This window comes from Lates calcarifer, linkage group LG19 (assembly GCF_001640805.2).
Source record: "Lates calcarifer isolate ASB-BC8 linkage group LG19, TLL_Latcal_v3, whole genome shotgun sequence".
Lineage (NCBI taxonomy): Eukaryota > Metazoa > Chordata > Actinopteri > Centropomidae > Lates > Lates calcarifer.
Window position 1 is genome coordinate 8487779 of NC_066851.1, and position 27450 is coordinate 8515228.

General features: G+C 39.0%; 1 long non-coding RNA gene across 1 annotated transcript; it reads right to left on the reverse strand.

The window, feature by feature from the left end:
- Positions 1–24395, reverse strand: LOC108897953 (uncharacterized). The gene is made up of 5 exons (XR_001963373.2): positions 24209–24395; positions 19483–19586; positions 19189–19402; positions 7646–8007; positions 1–474 (listed from the first exon to the last, which is right to left on the reverse strand). It is a non-coding gene; the product is annotated as an uncharacterized LOC108897953 (long non-coding RNA).
- Between the last annotated feature and the right edge of the window lie 3055 nt (positions 24396–27450).

Genomic DNA, 27450 nt, shown 5'->3' on the forward strand with positions numbered 1-27450 from the left:
TTGCTTGGAAGGTCCGACCCTGAAGGTACCACTGATCAAAATTAATCATGGAATTTTTTCAAGAAGTGATAGATGACCTATTGTAAACCCTAAAATATGAGGTGCTCTGCCAGTTAAATTTCAGAATAGCTGGAATGGAGTTGACCATTGTAACAGTGAGTTCATTCAAACATTTGTGTGGGTGATAGCGTGGGGGCCTGTCTGTGTGGGCTTAGACAGTCAGTGCCTCACTCCCCAGAGGGCTGAGGGGAAAAACGCTTACTGAGGGTTGCCTTGTGCTGTGTCACTCTTTCCTTACAGCAAAACTTTGAGAAAATCCTCTCCAGTTTCCCCTCCAGGCTGCAACAGCTGGCAAAGCAGCCGTCATGGTGACCTGCGAATCCCCACAGGAGGAAGAGTCTCCGTGACTCAGCTCCCAGAGGTGTCTGTGAATGTCAGTGAGAGGAGGGAAAGGGCCTGCTGTGCTGGGAAACACTGGAAAAAAATAAAGAAAATATGAGTAAATATGGGTTGTGTTTTCATTCATTCCTTTTTTGGCTGAGAGGAAATTAGTATAAGGAATACATTTGTGTTGTGAGTTAGTTAGAAGAGATGAGAGCTGTTTAAATGTTCACTCATTACATAAAATATCTTACACCACTTATCGTAATTACAAAAAACACACACTGAATAAAGATTCCCACATTTTAAGATGTTTTGGCTTAAGAAAGGTACCAGAGGAAAGTAAGGCAGGTCATCATAACATTAAGATTCATCCACAGATTCATCACAACACAGAAAATGTAGTTGAAACCCAGCCATTACAGTCATTGCTGATGGAAACAATGCTGACACTCAATGAAGTGGGCTTCATGGAAAGGTTTCATCTTCTGCTGACTATAAATCTACTCACTAAATTTCATGGCAATCTAGTCGGTATGTTTTGATATTTTGGCCTGATGGTGGTATGGTATTACAAATGTCTTTGGATGTTGCTCATAAGTGAAGGTAAGATTGAACACAAGATAAGACAAGAAAGACAGATTGGTGGCACATCAGTCCTCACCTAACAACACTGACCAAGACTGCAAATACAAATTGATGAAATTCGTTTCCTTTGAAGAGTGGTCAGGTCTACCTATAGAAATAGGCAGTCAGACATCATCTGGAAGGGTTTCTAGAATCTAAACAGAATCACTAATCCCTCTTGAGATACTCCAGTTGAGTTGGTTTGGGCTCCTGATTACAATACCTCTTGGACCCTGGGACCCCAGGGTGGACCCAGAGCACATAAGAGGGATTACTCATAGGATGATCTGGTATCCCTCAGGAAGAGCTGAATGACATAGCTAGGGGAGAAGGATGTTCGAGCTACCATGCTTAGCCTGCTGCCACTGTGACCCAAACCTCAGATGAGCATCATAAAATGAATGGATGGAATGGTTGGTTGTAGGGGAAAGGTCATGAGGTCAACAACAAGGATCTCTCCTTTAGAAATCACAAAACCTAAAGGCTATTAATTTTGTCATAGCCAAATTGGTCAAGGGAATGGTATGGATGGTATGATAACCATCAGAAGTCTCTAAATCAATGAAATTTATTGTTCTTCTGGGACCATGAATTATTTAGTGAGTCTAGTCAGATGAGTGGAGAGTAAGAGTAGAGTTTCTTTTTATTTGAGTGTTTCAATTATACTTTACAGGTTTTCCTGTTTTTCTGTGTCAGAAATTTGTCAGATAAGTCCACAGACTCTACCTTAAACAGAGTCTAAATTGAATTGTCATCTCAACTTGCTCAGAAAGTCCTGACATCATGACAGATTGGAGAACTAGTTTGTTTTAATTCTAGCTGGGAGAGCAGCAGTTCCCGTCCACAAAAATGACACCAGAATACTAAAACTAAGGCTTCACTTTTTTTTCTATAAGACTGAGAAAACAGGCCTAATTCCATCCATACACTGCAGTTAACAAGTAGAGAACAGCCAACAGAATAAAACTACAGGCACAGCAGTCGTTCCATGTGTCCCTTGCTGGTCATTTGGAGGTACTTTACAGCTTCACACTGAGGTCATTGTCAAACGTCTCGGTGGAACATGTTTGAAAGAAGTTTATCTGTGTCATTATCACAGATAAAAATGCATAAAATTATAATATGAATCATTATGTTTCTTGTGTGTTTCCTTTTTTGAACTCTCCCCACAGAATGACTAATTTCTTTCTCAGACTTTAAATGAAGAGGGGGCGACATGATGGAGGTGCTATGAGGCCTGATGGTCTTCATCCGTGTGGGAGGGAAATTCCAAGTGGATGATAGTGGAGGTTTTATAATCCTGTTCCTATCAGTGATGGATTTCACAGACGATCGCTGTCTGCTGTTCACTGCTGTGCTGTTACAGAGAAACCGGATGACAACTGGAGGAGTTGTGGTCTTCCCACTTCCACCCCCCCTCTGTTTCCCTCAAGGCATATACCCCCTCACCAAATAATGTGTACAGGCAGTGATAGGTCCTGTTTGTAATTAGTTTTAATAGAAAAAACACATGCTGTGTATATTTTGCCGAGGTGAAACACAATTAATATAGTTATACTTAAAATTTGAATATAACAACATATAAATAATTGTTTTACAAATTATTGTGTTTTTTATTTGATTGTATAGGCGAACAAAGTTGCAAAAAAGCAAGCATTCATATAAAATACTTTTACATAGCTGCACTCTGATAGCTTCCAGGCTGTGTCCAAAAACACTCCCTCATTCACTCATTCACTCATTCACTACTCCCGATACAATGGACACTCGATAGTTTAATCTTAGTGACACTTACTAGACACTTAGTAATCCTCGTCATTTTACAACATCACTGACAACTGTAGAGACACACAACAGTAATTTTAATCTGTAAAATGCAGCGCATTGTGGAAATCTTAACAGAAAGTGGTGTACATGCCATGGACCACTTTTTTTTGTTTTTACTCTGTTGTGAAATTTTGTAGGGCACTATACAGTGTATAAATTTACACACTCAGAATTTGGATACTCTAGATAGTACAGTTTACGTCAGAGCAGTGAAACATGGCGTATAATCCTTAAATTTGCTCTTGTATTTTTGGTTTTGGAAAAGATTGGAAGACATCACTATTGAAACGTTTTAAATGCCAAGTATCATTCTTCTAAGAGCTCCATGCACTGTTTCAATGTGTGAAGAAATCCAAATTTTAACAGGTCTTCCATGCATAGTTACAGATGCTAAATTGTGATTGGATGATCATTGTTAAGGGGAGGGGTTTAGCAAGCAGCCAATTAGCAAATCCTACTACCTATTCATTATCATGTTGCGTTTGGCCCCAGTCAAAACAAGTCTGATACACGATGTTCTTTGCTCATCTTGTTTCGGTATGAGTTGAACAGTTATGCCAAAACACAGCATAATATCCCTGTAATTTAGTCTAACTACTGCAATTAGGGCCAGGTCTTTCTGAAACAAGATTAATCATTATTCTTTAATGGTCTAATAAATCCTCATCTGATCAACAAGAGCCTTTTCTTCTCATGGCTTTACAGTTTGGAAAGACAACCCAGTTCTGGAGAAGCACATACCAGATACAGAACTGCAAGTCTATTAAAACTATTTGCAGTTATGGAAATAACAAACTAAAGATTAATCAGAACCAGTCTGATAAATAAGATCCTGCTGTAGTTTTGCATAAAACTAACATTTTGTATTTTTATGATTCATCAGAACAAAGCCAGTTATTTGAAGCGAAGCCTGATGTTTCTCTTCACTTTGTCGGTGCTTAATTTTTTTAGCAAAGCACATGCTGACATTTTTGCATGATTCTGGGAAAAATGCCGCCCAGTAATCTAATGGAAACTCAATCACTGGTTTAAACTGATTAAGGCTGAGAGCCTTATTCATTTTTACTGGCAGTTTGACCATTTTGCCAGGGTTAATCACATTTTCTGTTAAACTGTTTTTGCACTGCTGGTGAAAAAAATGCACAAATAGTCAAATCACTGTGTGATCTCATGATGCTTTTAGAATGAATCATGAATGGAAGGTTTTGATGTCTGATGAAGTTTGTAATTTGGGCCTCATCCTCAGCCCTAGATGTCAGCTGACTGGTGATTAAGAGGCTGTTTCTGTGGTTTGGTGGCTCTGGTTTTGCCCTCAAATGTATTCAAATGGCAGCACTCAAGAAAATATTATACTGTAAAGGGAATGACTTCTTTTGAGAAGTGAAAATCTGCATAGAGAGTGGATCCACATGAACGTAAGCACTGATGTGCTTACTGTAAATTTTTACTCTGACCCAAGATGTAGAGGATAGGTCTGGCAATATTTCTACTTCTTTTTTTTTACAATAAAAAGTCCTAGGATCCCAAAACCGACAATGAATCGATTCTACAAAAAGTGTAGCCAAAGCCTGTTAAGCCTGTATGGTTATCCTCTATGCTTTAAAGCTCTGTGTTTGTCCAAAAACTGCTGAAACCACATGAATGAGGCACATATTTGTATTGAGTTGCATTTTCCTCCATTATCATGAACATAGGAATTGTAGTTTCTACTCAGTCCCACACACATTAGCACCCACAACAGCTGATAATGGTCCTAATCAAATGCACTATTTATTTCTATTTGTGTAACATAAACCTGCAATGCCTGTCCCATTTAAGAAATTACTGGGCCTTAATTAAAAAATTAAACAATATTTGTAGAATGTATTTTTAAAGATTAACATTTTTGGTACAATCTAATTGGCTGGGAGATGACAGCAACAGACAGGGTAGCTAAGACAGAAAAGTTCTTATTGCACTGTTCCAGTGTAAAATGATCTGACGATTTTATGGGACATTTCAATACACTTCCAGTGTGTAGGCAGATATGATGTGGCGTATTGGCATTTCACAGACAATTCATGTAATTATCACTTGAAGCATAGTCTAGTTAAAATGTTTATCTTCAGTCTCTCCAGCAGATCTTCACTCACTGGCGCCAAGAAACAGGTAAGATGATAACGTGAAGGCCTTCCATCTCTAAACCCCTCAGGCTCTCCAATTGTTCTGTCAACACTCATCTATTTTCACTTTCTATAGATTTGTGTAGCTTATTTTGTGCCAAACTGTACAGTAGTTGGGGGTTTGTTTGGGTTCATGGGGCTTATTCATTGCTTTCTGTATAGATTTTGACTATGTCTTCATACTTTTGGAACTTAAAGGGCCAAACTTTCTTCTTCTCAGGCAGAGTTCAGTTACAGGCAGCAGACATCAGAGAGTCCCAGCAGTGGAGGTGATTTTCTTGTCTGCGATTTTCCTTTGTTTAGCTTATGGGTTTAACGCTTCCTTCTGGGCTGTTGTTACTGTGATTCCACCTCAGAGGCTTGTTACACAACTTGCCCACTGAAACTGATCCTGACTCATTAAACTTGTGCACCACAAAGTGTGCACCATGTAAAATATGGCTCTGAGCCAGTGTATCATATGTCCTTTGAATCTTTCCTATTTCTCCTCCACTTTGACTTGTCCAACAATCAGAAAACTGTGAGAAAAAAAATTTAACCCCTGATTATTTTTGTAGCAATGTCTGCATGTTCATGTAACAGCAACAGGCTGTGATCCGCGGTTCAGTAACTTGGACTGAGCAGTTTCATGGGTCTGACCTTCTTCCTCCACAGAGTTTATTTTGTGGTTTTGTAGGCCTGTTTAGCTGCTACTTGTAGGCAGAATGATATAATCTGCAGCTACCACCTTCTGCTGTATTGTTCTCATGAGCCAAAGCAGGCAAAGACGTGAAAAATTACTCAGGAAACTTGAATCCATAACGCTTACAATGCTGTCAAGTCCAATTTTTTCTAATACCAGTCTTAGTGCAAACCAAATTCATGTTATTCATATTTTAGATATATGTATTCTAAATAGTTTAACATTTATACGCTTATTTGTTTGTTTCTTGCTAAATATTGAATGAGAAGAAGGTATAGGTACAGACAGGAAACGGCTACCTTATCTTGCATATAAATTAAAAACTGGGAGACAGCTAGCCAAGCTTACCAGTGCCTCCAAAGTGTAGCATAAATCTTCTCATCCAACTCTCAGGAAGAAAGAAAAAAAAGTCTAACTATTCCTTTAAACCACACAGTTTGTGTATGTCAGGTTTACAGTATTTAACAAGCTTATATCCACACTGTACACTGCAGATTTTGAATGTACAGGCTTGGAAATTGGCTTAAGGAGCTGCCAGTGTAAAAACAGCAATTACATTAAACAAGGGTGTGTATTGGAATATTTCTACTTTGGCTAACATGACTCAGTTTTTGGGCTTTGATTTTTTCAATAACAGCCAGAACATTACAGATTGAGCCTTCAGCTGGAGCTCTAGTCCTGGTCACATCACAGGACAGTGCTAAATACACGGCTGTCCCTCCCATTCATCTCTCACATACTGGATCCTCTGTCATATTTACTTCACCTATCTTTGAAAACACACCCCTCCCCATGTGTTCTCCATTACCCAGTTCTAGCTGTAGTATTTCAATGATGTGACTGAAGGTCCAGCCAGGTTTCAGCAGATGTCTTTGGTTTTGTTTCCCCCCACCCCGCAAGGGTTTACTTTGCACAACAGCTTGGATTAGATCGGAAAGAGTGCTGTTGAAGTGTACAGCATTTCCTTCTCCCCTCTGGCTTCACTTAAGTCTTGGTGCAGTCAGATAATAATCACTTTTCTCCCAGACTGATGAGGGATGTCGACAGTAACTCTTGCGTGATTCGAAGGTAGTTCCTGGCTTATCTTGGGGATTCCTCTAAATTAACCCGTCCCTCATATTATTTTAGAAGAACACCTGCACACAGACTCGGATATGCTTCAGGACAAGGTGATTTCATTTTCCTGTTTACAGATTAAAAAGTTATCATGATAAAAATGTTTTGCTTTCCCATAGCACTTTCTTCATCATCACAGACATCATAGCCTCACAAAGACTGAAAGAATGATCATCTGCCTTTGAAACTGTCATGTTGTTGGCTTTTCTCCGTTTGAGAGATGATCTGATCCTGCGCCTTTTCTTTGAATAATAGCAGTCTTACTTTAGAAGATAATCAGCAGAGACCATCTGCCCAAAGTCCATTTTAAAAAAATGATGTGATGTGCTGTGATGTGATATACTCTGCTCAAAGACATTTCATAACCACAGTGATCTGTTGGCTAACAGTGATTTGCAGAAGAGCGTGTCTACCTCCAATCCGAACCAGATAGCATTTATGTCTCAGTGGGACTACTATCAACATTTGGTGGTTCAAACCCCCCACCCCCCTACTCCCCGCGCATATAAACACACATCTACACAAACATATAGTTCTGAAGTTCATATAAACATTTCTCACAGTGTTTCAAATTTATCACGATAATGACACTAGGCCTACTATTAATCTCTGATGGAGAGGTAATTGATAACAAATGTCTGAATTTTACTGTATCGCCAAGATTTATGGCAGTTACATGGCAGTAATTTGACAGCACATTATGGATAATTTTCCCCCCAAAAAATTATTTTAGTAGCACAGATTGATGTTAAACAGCTACAACATAAAAATAAGTCCACTGGATATGACTAACATTGCTCTCTTAGGACTATGAGCATTTACGCAGTGTGTAGTGTAAGTTGGAAATTACCAAAAGTCAGGTCCTTGGATGCACTACACTGTCCAGACATCTTCGACCTCTGTAAGAAGGAGTTTATTATTTATTTGCGCAGCTGCTCTCTTTGGACTCTAACTTGGATATAGAGAGACCCCTTGGTTGGTTTGTCTCAGAGTTCAGGCTGAGAGTTCTCTGCAGTGTCCCTCTGCAATGAGTCAGCAGACGGACTTCCACCACTCACCAGACTGCGAGATCCTCTGGCTGTGAGCCACACTCTTCAGGCCACTAAGGCCAAGTTTATGATGACGGTCACTGAGAAGCTGCTTGTTAGAGGAACAGTGCTGCCTCCAAGCGACTAGCGAGTGGGAAAGTCCAGTCAGCCAGTGTGTGTTTGTCTGTGTATGTGTGAGAAAGAGAGAGAGAGAGAGAGAAATTAGTAACACATAAGGTCTTGTCTCCCATCCAGACTGCCAGCTCTCTTCACCATCACTGCTGTCCCAAAACCCAACAGTCTCAGCTGTGACTTATTTGAAAGTCTCTAAAGAGAAAAACATTTTAAACTACAAAGTTATACAAAATGTCTATGGGTCCATCCCAATACCCACACTTGCAATATCAGCGAGAATTAAGTGGCTACTTGTGTGACATATTTCTGGTATTTGCCACAGTGCCCAAAACTGGCAAACGTGTGGAGGTTTATGAGAGCTTATTGGGACACACTTGATTAATGAGGACAGCATGTCACTCATGCAAATACATTTACTCTTTGGCACACGTGAGCTTGGGTGACCTATTTCTGGAACAAATAAGTCAGATCAAACATACAGTCTTACAGTTACAAACAGATGACAGTAATAACAGACATGGGACACACACTTGCCTACTACTTGGAAATGCTTATGTGCATAATGTACTTAAGTGCAGAAGATGAGTTTGGGTACTGGGACAGATCTAGTGTGTTATTCAGGTAAATTCTAGACTACAAAAATGTCCCTGTAGCATTCCCTAATATATCTCTATACTTGAATCTGTATTAGTCCAACATCATTGTTGAGCAAGACCCCAAATCTCAGTTTGATCCTCGATGAGGGCCTTTGGTACATGTCACACCACATCAGCAGAGGCAAATGTATTCATTCAAAAAATTAGGGAAAACTCAAAATAATATCTCAACGAAATACCGTCATGTGTCAAAGTTACTGCTACTACAGATAAATAACTGATAGAAACATGCACTGGTGCACATTTTATTTCACAGAGTTTTCTTATGTTTGCGAGCCATTAACTATAAACCCTGTGTTTTGTTATGTCTAGTAGCAGTATGGAGCAATGTTTCAGCAAGAGGTTCCTGATTTTGTTTGTATCATGCACATGCAGGAAAATATGCGACTACTACAAACTAGCAAACATTGATCTAAACAATGTCAAAAAGTCAGCTTTACAAGTGTATTACAAGCAAGGAAATACAGACACTGTGGTATAAAGGATACATTCAATACATTCTGGTTAGAAACACTGAATGTAAACACAATTGGTTGCTTACACGAAAACTCCACAGAGCACCTTTCAGTGTGGGTATAATTTAGTGGGTGGGGCTTTGGAGGCAGGGCTAAAGTAAGCACAGAGGGAGATGACAGTAGGTCTTTTCACAGAAGACATTTTAACATGCTACAGTAGCGCATACAGTGTAATAAAATGAACAGTGGCTGGATTCCATTCAGCTGCTTCAGTTTCTGGGTCCTGATATTGTCCACGTTGGCTCACTGTCACACTGTGATGGGACACTTGAACAGAACAGAGCCATCATTAATGTTTTCAGTCAAACCTGTGATATCACAAATCGAAAGCACACTGCATCTGCTGAAAATGTCTTTCATGTCTTTTAAACTTACCTACAGCAGCTTTAGCGTTAGCCACCACCTGCATGTGAGGTCGTTTAGATCTAATGTGCTACATCTGTGATCGTTCATTAAAGAAAAATTAATGTGTTATGAGTGTGTGACACATACAAGTGTTGGGCTGCTTTGTTAATCAGCAGTTTTTGTTGGAAAACTGAGTATTTTTGGAAAGTGTAAAGTAAGACCAAAGTCTCTCCAGTGCAAACAGTGATGCGGCTTCAACATCAGGTAACTTTGGAGCATCAATAATAAAATCAGGGAGTTCTGAAATGTCACCTAAATCAAATCATACTGTTTCCACTGGCAGACTGAGATGGATGAATTGTGCATTTCTTCATAACTTCTTAAAGTTAATCCAACTGATGCTTATTATATTATAGTCAAAATATAGCAGCAAATATATAATCCTTAAATAAATCTGCCCTGGAAGACTTTAGAGAAGACAGTACAAAGGTTTACACTCAGTTGTGAATGATGGAAAGACTTAAGATGATACAAAAACAGTTAACCTGACAGTAAGGAGAGCCCAGGCAAGGAAAAACAAACCAGGCTAATAGGTAATGAAGGGAAGACTTGTGAAGAGAGACAACAAGAGTCATCTTTGAATGTATGCCCACTACCCACAATCCATTTTGTCTGTCACCTTGCCAGATAATGACCCATCAGACCACAGGAATAGCAGAGATGTTCTCACAGGGACCTTCTTCTTTTCCGACTTCATTTAATAGGATTCTTTGTCAAATGTAATGTCTGCTTTCTGTTAAATGAGGTGGCTGTGAAAAGTCTGCCTTGGCACTCCGCTGTGGTTTTACACCTTTAAGTTGTTATTGATTTATTTATTCTCGGCCTGCGAGTCTGCCATGCCTGCTGTGAAGTATGTACAGAAAATGGGATCCTTGTCTGTGCAGTCAGGCACTGTCTGCTTCAATTAGAAATGTTCAAACCATAGCCGGAACTTTTTCCACTGTTTGCTCTTCATCCACTCACATTTTCCATCTGCTATGAAACTTTAAGCTCCAGCATTTGGGAGCAAGGAGTTCTTTCTTTTTGCTCTTTATTTAGGTAGAGGGAAAAAAGGCCAGACAATCTGTCAGTTGATATAATGATGCTGTGTTCACTTCTGCATCTCACATATCAGCCTAAATGTAATAACAAATTAATATCAAAATGCTCAGATGGCCTAGCTCTTGATTAGCATTTGAAAATACCCTAGTTTGTGAGAAGTTAGGAACCAGCAATGTATTCCTGTTGCTTAAACTAAATTGTGATTTTCTTGGCCCAAATTTGCATGTATGCCTGTAAGGCACAGCTGTGTATCTCACATTTTTATAGCATTTGCTCCCTCTTTCCACCCTCAACATGTCCTAACTGGCCATTTATAGATGCTTTGTAATTACCGTCTATCACATTATGCATCAGGAAAAAAAAATCATGAATCATTGGAAACCCTTTAAGACGTTCTCTTTTCCACAATCATTCCAGTAAAAGCTCTTTTTTTGGGAAACCAGAAATAGCAGAAGAGTGAATGTTTCTTTGGCGTCGAGCTTACATCATGATGTCAAGCTGGGCCGGAGTGCTTGTATCATTTTGGGTTTGGTGTCTGTAAAGCATGGTACCAAATGAACCATGGGGAGAATGGCGTTCATTCATTCTACTCCCTTTGGTCTTTAACCATCACTCTCATATGGAAATCAAAACTTTTTATTTATTCCAGGATTAGTCTAACTGTGTTTTAGGCAAATTTTAGTTTGGTTTAAATTACATGGTTTCTGTCAGAGACACTTATGTCAAAGGATGTGGGACTATTTGCTGCATAAATAGCCATATGCACTTTAATTTGGCAAATTTAATTTGGCATAAGTTTGACAAAAAGTGAAAGTGAAGCAGAGTTTTGTCTAGCTTTCATACTGTCATAAATTGTATTGGTAAATGCCTCCATGTACTGCTTGACCTGTACAGTAGATGATTAATGCTGTACTCAAATGTCTGGGAAAATGGCAATGATGCAAAAGAAGAGAGACTGTTAAATTTCCTGTGGGTAATTACATGCAAACCAATTCCTGTTTCATGCAATGGCCCTGGACATTTGGGGTTTCTCTTTGATGGAAAATTAAAAGGCTAACCCCGGCATTACACCATAAACTATGGGGGTACAATACCCACACTCCCAGAATCACTGCCAGGAATCAGGATTATGTCTTTTTTTTTTTTTTTGTTTAAACCATAATGCTCTTTCTATTCTCCTTCCCAAATTAGCTGAAGAAACATTGAACAGAGGGTGAAAGATCACTTTCTTCCATGCCAATACCACTCAGTGGCTGCACACAGAAGCAAGAGACAACCAAAATTTTTTCCTAATTACTTTAAACCTCTTTCTGAAGGATGACGCAGGCGGGGGATTGAGGTTTCCCTCTGAGAAGATCTGGCACTGCTAAAAGCTTTTAAGAGAGGATGAGGAAGGAAGGACGTCCTCCAGACAAGATAGTAATCATTTTTGTTAGATCCGAGGTTCAACTCTAGGCTTTGGTTCCCTCAATAAAACATACTGCACCTGTAGAAAAGGTCCCACCATATGATTAGAGTCTTATAAAACTCATGCTGAGTGAATAACTCATGACATGACTCAGACTGAGGTTATAGGAGTCTATGACAAATTTCATGAAACCAGAATCACTTAAACTGTCTCCATGTTGTATATTTTGGAATTAATAATGTATGTCAGCCACACATTTTAACTATCACAAAACTATAAATGTCTCAAAATTTTTATACTAACAATGGATTGAATGACAATGTGAAACATGAAATCTCTTATCAAAGAACTCTGGAGTTCCCTTCAGCTTTATAGAACGTTTCAGCGCCTTTCAGCTGTTTTGGTTTTATAGACTGTAATTTTATTGTTTTGTTTCACTGTCACTGCTGTTTTCAGTGAAAATGTTTTATAAACCCACCGAACACTACCTGTCCAGCATCAAACAGTCAGCCTGCTAACACTGTGTACTGAGTTCTTGCTGTACCACTCACCCTGGTCATGTGGCCATCAAAGTGAAGTGAATTGAAAGAGAACATTATAATCTTTGGGGTGCCGGTCCTGGTGATAACAATACGTGTGTTTTCTTTTTACAGGTCCCAAAGCTGTATTCTAAATTAGACCCATATTGTCCACAGCCTTGAGTAGCTGGTATTAGAAATGCATCAGTTTACAATGTGCCAGAATACACTGTTAGCTGAGAAAGGTTATTATGTCACACTGGGTTTTGGTAACCCCGAATGCCATCTGAATTACACATCACCAGTTCTTGTCCCCTGTATTATGTCCAGTACTTGTATGAATCATTTTCTGTGAACTGTTTGTGAGTTATGCAATTTAACTACATGAGAAAGGCAGACTCTACCAGTAACACTGAAAACTACTTTATGGAGGGGATGTAAATACATTGAATGGCTATTGCTAAATAAATGCCAGCCATAAATATCATCAGATATAGGATTTGATTTAATAAAATGAAGGAAGGAAGGATATCACCTTAAGCTTGTGATCTGGACAAATTAAAGCAGTTCATTGGAAATGAATAGCCATCCACTGTCAACTGTTTCTAGTTCACTGTATTAGACTTTACTATATTACTACTGCAACTGAAGTATTTTCAACAATATTGGGAAACTCAGGAGTAACATAATTCACTACTCTATTCACAATGTGAATAGAACTGCGTGCATAACGGCAAAAGAATTAGTACATTTTTGCCCTAGGTTACAAGCATTATTTTGTGCTGAGTCTTTCCAGACAGTCATTTGGTTAGCTTGAAAATTTTAACAATGGGAAAATCCGTAACAAATGTAATTACGGGCCATTACAGCCATAGCAAACAATAAGAGTCACTGCACCTAGGACAGAGGAATCCCCTGGTGTTTTGGCTCTGACAGAGAGAATGAGAAGCATGACCAATCCTCTTTCTTTCTCAAAGCACTGTCTGCCCATTAACCACAACCACAAAAGTGCCACTCAGCAACATGTGAACCTCAGGGTAGTTGTAGCTCATATTCAGGGTTTAATGGTTATGGTGGCCACAGAGGTTACCCAGCTGAACAAAGAACACCACTTGCTGTGTTGGTGGTCTGGGCCTAATTCTTCTTTGACCTTTTGACTCCCTCGCCTTGTTACAAAGTTTGAGGTCATCATCCGACATTACTACAACGATCATACCTCAGTGAAAGAATTTCTGAAAGTCCTGCAAGTCTGAGATACAGTGCTGTAATGACAGGAAACTTGGATGAAGCACAAGAGACAAACTTGATCAACTGACATGTGATCTTTCTGTTAAAGTGACCAGCATGATAACCATGCAATTATAGGTTTTGCAAAAATGTCAGCACCTCATTGCAATTGCATTCTGTGACAAGGATAAGGAGTTTGCACTCTTTGCCACGAGCTCTGGCGTCTGAGAGATCTCTTGCAGTATTGTACACGGCCTAAATGTCACAGGCAGTAAAATCTAATACCTTCTCCTGTTATCACTGTTATGCAGGATTAGTGCGTATTGTAATTGCGGTTTACATGCTTGAATGACCTAAATGACCCAACATTTCATCTGCTCAGACAATGCAGGAGCAGTGTGCGAGCATCAGAGGCTGATTATTGCATTTGTCTGTACATGACGTCATGTGTAGATTCAGTGCGATTAGCAGTCTGCTGGCTTTCAGTCAGCTACAGTGTCGGGGAATGCTTCTCATTACCCCATGTAAATAGCACATCCTGACTCACTCTTTAATTTAACATTAGGAAGGAGGTTGTAATGCTGAAAATAGCACAGATTGGTAGAAATGTCTGCTTAAATCAAGAGCAAGTACTAACCAGCTTCCTTTACCCCAAGTTGTGGTTTAAGGAATGTCTACGCTTGATTTCTTAATTGGGTTTTACACAGCCTGGTCTTTGAAGGTAATCATCATCATCAGTTGTGCTGAAGCCAGGACTGAATGTTTAGCTGCACATTCAGTGGGAAATAGATGTTCAAGAAAAAAAATACACTTTCATTTTCCCAGGCCTGACCAGTCTGCAATGTTCAGTGTATTACAGGAAATGACTTTGTGATGAAGTGCTTTATTTTTATTTATTTTTTTATTTTTTTGGTTAAACCTCATACTTTGTCTGCTCTCCTTTTAGTGTTTTTTTCCCTACATTTCCCAGTACTGACCTCAGATAACCCACCAAAACAGCAAACCAAAATGGCTGTTTTCAGGGATATGGTTGCAGATCTCACCCTTACATAGATCAGTTTCTTCTTTTTTGAGTCTTGGACGGAAACATTAGACAGGATGACATGCGAAAAAGGTCCTCAGTTGGTTACAAACTGCCAGGCCACCGGGATGCCTGCTCTAAAATTATATTCCTGATTTAGGAAAGGCAGTTGGATTCTGTGACACTGACACAAAAACCTGACATTTACTGCTGTTGTTTGAAGCACAACTGACAATTACGGAATAATGTTAAATGTGTGAGTGTAATGTTACAGCAGAAGTCGAACAATCATCAAGTCAGCAGTCTGTTTTACAGCAACAAGTACCTGGTGTTTGCTAAGGTAAGCTCACATTAGCCACCATAAGCTACTGATCAAACCAAACTAAGTAAAGCTGTGGCAGCAAAACCTCTGAGTGTAATAAAATGAACAACAGTCTGTGTTATTTCCTCTTTCAAAGGTTACGTAGTCTGACTTTAAATTTCTGATATCAAACTTGTACTTGCACTGTGAATTCTTAACAATAATGTCAAATTTGTGCAAAGAAGAAGAAAAACACCACCTCAGAAAAATGAATGAACACATACATGCATTGCTTCCTCTGTAACATCATATGTCCATTTATTATAAGTGTTGGTATTGTTAATTGCAGGCCTCAAAACACTAATTGTTGGTACATGCTACAGACATTTCAGTTGGTATTGCATAGTGTCCAATGATGGTATTAAGTGATTATTAATGATGTTTAATGGAGTGCAAACACTTATAATGGCCCAATTATTACTAAATGTACAATAACAAGCAGCAACAGTCTGACAGCCCTGTGGAAATAAAGTCCCCAGAGCTCTAGGGAAAAATGAACAGGATATGGCCTCTAAACTTGATATTTAAAATGAAAGGACAAAATAAATACAGTAGTTACATGAAGTGGATGATTAATGAGAGCTGCCATAGCTGGTCTTACCGCTGAGGAATGATTTCATTTAGTGCAGACGACAGCTTCCTCTAGTGACCTAATATCAGGCTTTAAGGACCAGTAGGAATATAATGTTTCATAATATACACTAATGTCTTTCATTAGTAAGAAAACAAATGCAACTTGCACCGGGAGGTGGTTAATATGAAGTGTTACTGTCCTTCTCATGGCAACTGATTTTCATAGGAATTCCTTGGTAAACTTAACAATTTCCTCGTAATATATTATATAACATGTAAATACTTAAACACGTGGATGTTAAGAGGAATATATTTCATTGGTCATCATTGTGCACTAACATTTAGCTCCACTTTGGTCAGCTTTCCCATGTGAGGTGCACAGCCTTGTAAAGTCTCATATTCCATTGATTCATTGACTCCAAACAATGCTTTTGTTTCCTGGAACTTGATTTTATGGATGGAAATAGTTTCATAAAAAAAGAAAGAAATTAGACCTGGTGCGCAATGGCTCATTTCTGTGTTGTCTGGTGCTAACTTTATGATGGTAACCATGACCGCTTTTAATTCTTTGTCCAGAGAGCGATTATGTAAAAGTTTTCCTTGATGTATTTAATGAAAATACCATAAAGCTTTAAACAGCAACTTAACTTAAACTGAAGAGAAGTAGTTATATAAAATGTGTTATTCTATAGGCACAGCTAGACACAACTTTACAAATTAACAGCCTATTGTAGGTTTTATTAGGTATATACTGCATTCTTTAAATGTGACTTGGATTGTAGGTGATATTATGTAATTAATTTTGACTACAATGGACAGTTATGTACATTTAACTGATTGGCTAGGATGAAAACTATATCCAACTCTTGTACAGTAACAAGCTCTCCATATGTAGCTATGGCTATCCATATCCTATAAGGGTTTCCCGGATAAAGATGCTCAGACTTCTTCTAAATGTTCTGTAACCAAAGCTGCAGTAAAACTAAAGGTGCCTTTGTTGGCCTTGCACTGTTGCCCTTTCAAATGAACCACAAAACCATACTTTCCATGGTGCCGATCTCCCAGACAGCCAGTTCTGCCACTGCCAGGCCCCACTACCTGTACAGGAAGGATCTGAGGGCCGTCTGGGCTCTGTGACTCATAATATCCACAGCTGAGATGCCTTCCACACACATTCATAGCTGGAGCAGTAAATCATTATGCACATGCTTTACAGTACCTACAATACTGCATGCCTTTATAGCTGGTGTTTATACATTCAGACAGCTTGTACATGTAGACAGTTTGTGCAGTATATGAAGACATAAACATGCATGGCAACATCAGTATATAGCATCTACTACAGACTCAACATTCATACATTTTAAATAACTAATTTAGAGATGATATATAACAATGTCTTGCAACTGAAACAATATTTTCACCATTGTCTTTTTAAATAAACAACAAACCATATTCCATGATGCCAATCATCCAGGCAGTCAACACACTGATAATTAACACAATGATAGGACTATCAGCTGGACTCACTGATTACCAGTTCAAGAGCTAAATAAAATTCCTCCTCAATTTATGTGGAACCTCTTAGATTTCACATTCGAGAGTGTATCCAAACATAAACTGTAACATAACTTCTTTCTCTAAGGTCAGGTCTTGCAGTGTGATATAACTGGACTTACTGGTTTTTAGTCCAGCCATGGAGCTGTAGTGTCAGGTGTTCAAATCTACATACTGAAAATCAATGTGTGGTAGTGGGTCCTAACCTGGGGGTCCGGGGCCCCTCAGAGGGGTCACAAGATAAATCTAAGGGGGTCACATGTTTACTAATGGGAGAGGAAAGAAGAAAAATATATAACTCTGTTTAAATTGAACTGGTAACAACTGAGTGACAATCTGTGATGAGAGGTCACATGTAAACACTTTTTAAGAGGATGGTACAAGCAAAAATAAAACCACTGTTGTAAGCTACAATATTTTAGCTTAGGATAACCAGAGCAACAATACTCATGCTGAATCCTTTATACTGAACTACTACTAATGAAGATATTGATAAGTCAAGTTATATGATATCTATCACAAAGAAGTGCACAGATCCTGTTGGGACACTACAGTCTGCTTGACTCTAAAGTCCTGCTGCAATTACAGCATCTTTGTAAACAACTCCTTTTCAAAATAGACAGGTTTACATGTCCATAATGTTGGGTAAACCCTGAGGCCTTGAACTCCACAAAGTAGAAAGAAAAAAATGCATGACAGATTCTCGCACCAGTGGAAAAAGATCTCTAAGTATTGCCACATGTCCATGTAGACATCAAGCAACCATCATGTAACAGGAGAAATGCAGACAAGCGCAGATAGTTTCTGCTTTGCGGTTTGCCATAAGATTCAGAAATGAAATTCCCATACAGCTCCCAGTGGTTGCCAGGATGGATGTTCTGTGTTACAGACATCGAGGGAAGCAGCGAAGGAGACGTCTGGGATGGTCACAAAAGTCAACAGTCTTACATGATTGTGCATACTGTGTAATGTACCTCTTCTCCTGTCTGACCTGTTTAAGGTGTAGTCTCATGTAATAATTGGTTCTCTATTATAACTCGGACAGACTGAGGACATGTGGACACGTGTAGGTTATGGGTCTTGTTCAAGGGCAATAAAATGGCCGTAACAAGGGACTGACAAGCTTCTGGGAACTAACCAGAGAAGTCATTTTTTATTTTAAATTACACTGCATGTTTATAAATGTTGTTGATTCATATCAAAATCCATCCATGTGATATTTAACTGAAATATTCAAATTGGACAAAATGTCCAATTGGCCCAGGGGAGAGCATGCCATTCGTAAGATACAAACACTTTCATTGCTTTGAGATAGTTGGTATTAATACAAGTATCAATACAAATGTCTTACTGAATTGGCTGGCTATAGTCACCATTTATCATAATGCTGAGTGTAAATTAGGCAGATTCTGGCAAGCAGCACTTAAAAATGGCTGAATCGGCAGCTGCAGGTGTCAGGAGGGGCTATAATCTCCTGGAAGTTGCAAAGAGCATTTGGAACAAGCTTGAGATCCAACTGTGCATGAGCATAAGTCATTACTCTAACAGTCACTCACCTACTCATTTGTGCACCTCACAACTTGGTCATAAAGCTGTCGCTGGATTTTCAAAGACACCCCATCACGCACCTCAGTACCTCGCAGATTATTGGAATAATTGGAAACACATGCTAAAAGGAATTCTTATTAATGAGGAGTTTTGGCATGAAGAGCAGGCAAACATTTTGATAGCTAACAAGTAAACATAAGATAACAACCAGTAACAGGTTAGCTGACTGGAGATCAGTATTATACTGTGTGAGATGAGGCAGCATATGTACAGTAAAATCAAATAAAGAGGAAGAGTTGTCAGAGTTGATTTGGGAAGCTCTCTTCCATTCAGACGCTGATGTACAGTAACAGTGTTAATAATCGTGTCCCGATGTCATGGTGGTATCATTGCTACTGACCTGTTTCTCCCTCTGATCACCTCTGGTCAGGTTTGGCCTTTGAGTGTTTTTACAGCATAACTGGACACAGACTTTCCACTAAGATCTGTCAGCGGGGGATGAGTAAAAGTCTGCCTGGGCCACGTCCATTGGAGGAAGACTCCAGATTACGCTGGCTGCCAGCAGGCTAATTCACAACACATGTGCCTGAGAGTTGAGGAGGAAGCCTGCGAGCCTGAGAGACAGAGACTAATGCGGCTACTGCGTTTAATCCTGCTTTATTAAGTCAAGATTAAACGTTTTTTAAAATGTTACCATAATGAGGAATCCTGGTGGAATGGCACGTGTGGCGCTGCCGGTCCAAATGAAGCTACGTTGTCATCACCCCCTTTGTCTTCATCACTTGTCATTTTTATTTCCTGTATATTGTAAGAAAGAAAGAATTTTACTACACATGCATCTCTCATACTCATTTTATCCCCTCTTGAAACCTGTTTAAATTTGCAACTCTTCTCATTATTAAAACCACAGATTCTCTGTGGCAGACACAGGAAGTTAATTTCATTTCAACAGTGACATCATCCTACAGACAACATGTTAACAGCTGTATCTATTATTAATAGTCATTGATACTCATAACAATTACAGATGAATTATGGAGCTGCAGAAGCAATTGTAATTTCTTTTTTTCCTCTATTTGTCCATAAGTCACTGATAATCTTCCAGCATTAGCAGAGAGATGTACCCTGGCCACAGCTGACAGTCTAAATTACAGCCTGACTGCTCCTGGCTACAAGCGTGCTAATCTGTCCGACAGGGTGGTCATGTCGCCGGGGGCTGCATGCTGCTCGTACTCCGTACATTTGCTGAAGCCTCACAGCTAATCCAGAGTGGAGTGAATGGTATTTTACAGAAAAAACAGTGGATCTTTTCTTATTACTGCTTGATAAACAAAGGTTAGACAGAAAAAAAAACAGAAACCCCTCTGAGACTGTCAGAGCTGTTTATTCAACCTCTGCTACTCCTCATTAATGCAATTTTCATAATACAGGGCAGTAACTACTGCAAATCACAGCTCACTCACACAGAGAGAACTACATTTAGTAAGACACAGTAAGACAGCTTAGTAGTAAAAAAAGAGGTCAGAGAGTTGCTGCCTGAATTATTGTGGAACAAACACTGCAAAGAGTTTCATGAAAACATATGCCAGACACATGAAAACTAGTCAAGCCGACGCTCACTAGTAGTGACACTCAACAGAATATCTGCTTATCAAAACTACGCAAACTACAGCCTCAGAAACACAAGCTGACAGTCTCAACAAATTACCTGATATACATTGAGGGTTTCAGTTGCAGCATATTACTATTATTGTTGTTATGAAAAAATCTGTAACCAATTTAAAGTTTAGATGCACACATGTTGTTAATGTTTTGTACAAAGTACAGTCATTCTTGCATTTCTCCCTAGGGTATGTGGCAGAAATACTTAAAGCTACTGTGAAAATAATTTTCATAACTAACATATTCTGATGTTAGTTATGAATCTGATCCTCCTCTGGGTTTTAGATGGTGATCCATGCTGGGCCTTGTTTGAATTCCATATTGTGTTGCCCTTGTTTCTGTGTGTTTGACTCCTGCCTATTGTAGCAGCTCTGTTTTTTTCACAGAGTTTTGTATGGTTTGTCACCTTACCTGCTGATACAGGTTATTCCCACCAATAAGATAAGTTTGCTTAGAGTGTCCCAGTGATGACTGTTGAATCTTAAACCTAGTCAACACATTTTTTAAACTGTCCACGTACAAACTACATTTATGTCCTTGAAAACAGACCTTTTGCAAAAAAATAATTTTCATAACTAACATATTCTGATGGAAGTTTCTGTTATTTGTTAGTTCTGGCCACAAGTAACGGATACATTTTTCTGACGACAAAATTGTGCTATTAAAAGTGGCAATAGAAAAGTTTTTGTTTTAACTTATCATTATGAAGTACATGTTGATTGCACTATATAATGGTAATAGGATAATGACCCCATCTGCCATTGCAGCTGTAACACTGCGCACAAGTATATCCTGCTGAAGGAAGTTGAACCTCCAAATATGGTGTTCTGCAACCATAACAGGAGGGACACAGCGCCTTTCCTTTCCCTGATAGTTATCGGTAGCATTCCCCAGGTAGCAGAAATGGCAGACAGTGGAACAAGAAGAGCAATTGTGGAAACTCTACCTAGCAAAAGAAAGGAAGTGAAAGCCTGAAAGAATGTGTGGAAAAAAGAGAGTGAACTTCAGACAAACATTCACTCCATGGAGAGAGCTCTGGGATGGAATGTTGTTCAAAATTGATGTTCAGTTGGCATTATTTCTACTAGACCACACTTGTTTTTCTGTCTGCACAACCTACTGTACTACAGTGCATAGAGGGTTTTATCTACTAGCTTTAGCTCAGCTTTTAAGACATTTATTTCATTTGTTTGTAAAATTCTGTCTCATCCTTTCAACTAATTCTGCAAAATGGGTGAACATACAGAATGATTTCCCTTCATAGCCATTGGCTGTGTCCAAAATTACTCACTACTCACTACATAGTGCACTATATAGTGAGTTCGCCATTTTGTAGTGCTGTCCAAATTTATAGTGATAATTATTACACCCTATATAGTGGGCTCAAAGTATCACATAATGCATCGTGAAGAGTAATGTTCATCTGATGGTCACTAACGAAGCAACATATACCATCATGCATTGCGTTCGTGCCGTAAGAGACATCTACATTGAATTCCCTTGATAGTGAGTAGGGGATAGTGAATAAGTGAGTGATTTCGGACACAGCCATGTTTTCTGAATCTGCAGATTATTTAAAAAAAGGTTTCCACTGTAACATTATGACACTAAGGCCTAATCTACATGTGTACTAATAAGTGTCTTCTTCCTTCTTACACTACTAAATCTGTCTGCATAAACACACTGTTTAAAACCAACATATAACCCCAAGCTTAAAGCTATGTTGACCAATTAGAAGCCTGAAAAAAAAAGTTATTCCCAGTTCCAGCAGGCTAACAACAATTGTGTATCAAAATCAAAAACTTGTCTTCTTGTCTTTACCCTTGAGGGAGCTTTGCAAAAGGTCTGTTGTCAGGGACATAAAATGTAGTTTTTTTGTGGACAGTTTAAAAAACATGCGGACTAGGCGTAAGATTCAACAGGTAAGGTGACAAACCCTAATACAAAACTGTGTGAAAAAACTTGTTGAAAACAGACAGAGCTGCTACAATAGGCAGGAGTCAAGCACAAAGAAACAAGAACAACACAATATAGAATTTTAACAAGGCCCGGGACAAACCAAGAGGAGCAAATTTTTGCCATACTTAGTCTTGTTATTGTCTAAGTTACCACATTTTGTAATATTGTTTTTCTTAAATACTATTCACATATACTAAATTGTTGCTTAACTTAATTTAACTTGTTTATGTTAAATGGTTTATGTGACTGTAGAATACTGTAATAATGCTGTTCATAATTACTTTGATTGGACAGTTTCAAATACTGAGGACAGGACTTGAGCAGCTGCTGCTCACTGACAAGAGAACTTGGACCATCACTGACAATGGAGTCTGGTCCACTGCCAACCTTAACAAGAGAGATTTGGACCACAACTAATTATAGAAGTAGAGTTTGAGACACATTTGACCATAACAGTGAGGCATGGACCACTGCTAATGATGAAGGTGGAGTTTTCACTACAGCTAACAATGAAGATAGAGCTTGGACTGCTACTCCAACTGAATTAGTAGGGTTGGCCACTGCAGTGTGTGATGATGGAGACTGAACAAAAGTGTGATGCTAGAGCTTGAACCACTGATAACTGTGCTGACAGAGCTTTGGGTCAGAGCTCATAGTGACTCCAGGCCTGAAATGGACCACTTCCAATTGTGATCCTAAAATCCTGGGCACAGATGCATCATGACAACTGGAAATCATCCTCCTAGATGATGCCCATTAATTCCAAAGAAACTTTCTCACCCAAAAAAGAAAAGAAAAGAAGAGAAAAGGAAACTAAAACAAGAATCTTGAGCTAAACAGCAGAACATGGGTTTCAATAGTGATGACAGGACTTGGAACAATCTAAACTGCAATGATGGAGGACCTTAGCAAAAGCCATTCTTTGACATGAACCTCGCTCCCATGCCTTTGATTAGACATGTGGTTTGTGGACTCTTGCATTGCTCTCAAAACCCATGAGGAGGTTTTCTGCTCTGTACAACCCCCGTACACACTCACAACTGTTGAATGCTCACTCATCAAGTTGACTTTCGAAACTGACACTGTCTGTGTTTTCTCGTAGCAGTTGTAAACTACATGGATCATACCCAGTATGCCACTGCTGTCAACACATATAGCCTATGTCAAAGGTTCATTATGCATGATTTACTTTTGTTAAGGGCATTTTAAAGGTTTATTCTGACATCTATTTGATTATTCTGCTGCCTAAAAAAGGTAAAAGACAGCCTGCTGGGTGTTCGAAACTGAGCAATTAAGGGAGCAGCAAACATCAGCCGCTGTCCCCACCTCCAATAGCTGTCAGGCCAACACTTCTAAGTATAGAATATTGAAGATTAAAGAATGGAGGGGTACTGGGATTATTAATGAAACTGGACATGGGCTGGGATGAGATTCTGATGGTATGATAACCTTAAACAGAAATATGATGGTTTCACAGTATTGCATTTACAGCTCTAAAATGAGTTATTTATAAGAAAAACAACTTTTTACATTGACATTGAACAGCTCTACTTGGTCGCACATACAATAGTCACACTCTCTCTTCTCTCCCCCTCAGAGAGAAGCTAAACAGTCACAAAACACCAGACAGCCAGCAGGCTGTTTTAAATTGTTCTTAATTGTTTTTAAAGTGATTTTGAACTTGAAGTAACGTTAGCGGGGAAATTAGCTAATGTTAGCTAGTTAAACTGTTATCTGCCGTAGCTAGACATGCTAACTATCGTAGCTGTTGATTTACGTTGATTTCAGGACAGCGTTACCTTGAATTTGGTTTGTGGGGTGGTGCTCTTGTAGATGCGAAATCAGGTTTGAAGTATTGTCTCCTTTTGCAACCACTCTTTGCAAGCACGTCTTGCAAGTCGTCCGCTCTAAATCGTGGTCGTCTTCTGCCATCTTGAATACAGGTAGCGTGAACAGAGCTGACTGCGCGCACGAACCGGTGGGGGAGGGGTCGTGTTAATCCGCGCTGCACACGACCCGAGGTGCACCCGTACTTTCTGTCTCTGACGAGTCATGTAACGGGGCGGGGTCGGCGGCTTATACCGTAGGAGCGGTATGACGGAAAATATTAGTGGTTTTGAAACTTATATACCTTGAAACCGGTAATCGACACCATGTCTAAATGAAACATCTGCATAATTTATCTTAGATTATCAACAAACACCGGTTGTGTTTTTCAGGTCTGTAATTCTGTGAATAGTTTTGAAACTTTGCCGCAGGACTAACATCCTCACACGTAGACTCAAAGAGATATTTTTGTCTTTTTTGCATTGACCTGTTTCTTTTGTCTAGATTAATTTTTTTTTTAGATTTTCCTGCACCACAGAGGATTGAATTTTATTATTCAGGAAAAGACTGACTGGGGGGTAAAAACACAGCTCTACCTCAGTGTGGTAAATCTAATAATATTCTGTCCTTCCTGTACTGAAGTTTTCTATTTCCTTGTCTGACTTTCCCCGGCCCATTGTTGTAGACACAAACAAATCTGTGATGTTGGGCCTGACAAGTACACTGACCATGAAATTCGGAGATAAACTGAGCTAACCACTAAACCCCTTTGGACAAGCATTTCCTTCAACTTTAATCATCTCTGAGAAAGAGGAATATAGGACACTGGATATTTTTAATGACATTTCTGTGTAACACTCTGAAGTTATGCTATTTGAAGGGTGTTGGTTCATGGAACATATGCTAAAATCAAAGTTTATTAGCTGCTTGTCTCTGGTTATTTTGTGCCAGTTATGAGGTCATATACAATGAATAATACAGATGATAAACAGACTGGAAACAGAATACACATAAGGAAAAAATCAACACGGCAACAACTGCAAATGAGCTGCAGATTTTTGAGAGCGCTTATGCAGGTATTTGATAAGATTGACCTGCTCTGTGACTACAAAGATGTTTAATGTGTGGGAATGGAAACTGCATGACTGTTCTGTTCTTGTAAAAGGGATGGAAGAATACTAGAGGTGAGGTGGAGGGGTGCCATAATGAGCAATTAAGTTATCACAGTTGTTTGGGATCATTTTTAATAGCTGCACTTTGCTCATTTATATTATGATTATAATCAGAGCTTTAAATTAAAGACTAACTGCACAAATAATTTTGCTCGGGCTGCCAAATGCATGCTTTTTCCACAAAACATGCAATACAGCTATTGTTTGACTGTGATGCAATGCTGCATCACAGCTGGGTGTGATCACCATTGTAACACACGCCTGGGTGAAGACAGGTGTGTGTTACGAGTGTGGTTAGAGGTTCAACAGATTTGGCACATGCACACACCAGCAAAATATATCGACACCTCTTCACTATGGCTCTAGAGGCTGGGTGATATAGGAGCTACTCACTTGGCCAGTGGGTGAACTGCTGATAGTCAGGAAGCTAAATGCTAACTCACTAGCCAGCCATAAACATGCTAGCACTATCAATATCTCCCTGAGCTTATTTTCTCTGAATTGCAGCATTTACTTCCCCCTTAGCTTTTTCCTCTCCAGACTGTACACAGTTTCATTCAAAAAAGTTATTTATGAAGACAAAAAGAAAGAAAGTTTTGTTTTACTTTTACTCTGCAAGCAAATCAACTGATTGCACTGAATATAATACATCATGTAGAAGTAGATAGATACATAGTATATAGTACGCCAAATTCTGGAGCAAGACTTTTGAAAAAAAATTCTATTAAAAATGTTTTTCTTAATTTGGTGATTTCATTGTTTATAAGGAGGCATTGGTTTTGTATCATACAGCTAATGGTGTAACTGGACCAGTATAACAACTCACCACTCAAAATGATGCAGTACTCCAAAAATAAAAGAGATACATCTGCAAGGCTCCTTCCTTCTTATCTTAGAGTGCTTTCATCTTTGTAATTGTAATGTTCATTCCAGTTCTTGAGATGGTTTCCTTTTTAATGCAATTACCATCCTCCGAACAGCCATTTGTTTTTTGTTTTGTTTTTTTCTTTTCCTATCCTTGTTTTTTTTTTTTTTTTTTTTTTTTTTTTTGCTCAGCCATTCTGGCTATTAGTTGTATTAGCTGTTCAGTTCAATTGCTGGTTCCAAAAACATAAAATGTTCAGTATAACTTACTGCCAGAGGGTTCTTTCCTAGAAGAGTTTTATCCAACAATAGATGCTTGGAACAGCAGTAAAAACTTTGAACAACAAAAGTGCTTTTTTTCTTTCTTTCTTTCTTTCTTTTTTTTTTTTTTTTTTTTTTACAGATTCAGTTGGCAATATAGAGAAATACTTAGTAAATACAACAAGGGATTGTATGGCCTCATCATTCTATTAGCTGAGATATATATTTACTGTATTGTTCATAAATGTTGGTAAATGTGTTTCAGATCAAATACCTGTCTTTTTGACTTTATTTTCACAAGGCTCATCATCTGACAGCTCTGCCTAACTGGTCATCACTCAAATCAGATGTATAGTATTCCCATCTGTTTTATGGCCAGTACATTGTGCTCATCTCCTTAACCACCACTTTGACCAGAACTCTTCATCATGATCTGGTATATATTCTTGCAAAGGAGAGCAAGGAGTCTGTGGGTTGGATTTGGTCGAATGTGCGACGCCAGCTGAGCAGAGATCAAGGTGTGAGAGACTGGAACATCACAGCTTCTTCCATCTACGCATTTAGCTTTAGAAGCAGCAGCGTAAATATGCCCTTTTCAGCACATATACCAGCACCCCAATACATGTACAGTCACACACACAAGAACACTGAATGTGGCCAGACTGTGTGATTTCTTTGAACTGGCAGTGGGCGCTGGACCAGAATCCCTGCTCGCTTATTCCCACTCAGTCATGCATCTGGCCATATCATTACACTCCACTCTCAAAATGGATATTAATGATGATAATAGAGGCAAGTAGAATTACCTTATTTCACTGAGATGTTATAGCCATGAAGATTACATACTCAATTTAGATTTAAGAGATTGGATCACATGGAAAATGTTTTTGTTCGTTGTGGTCCAACTTTCCCAATGC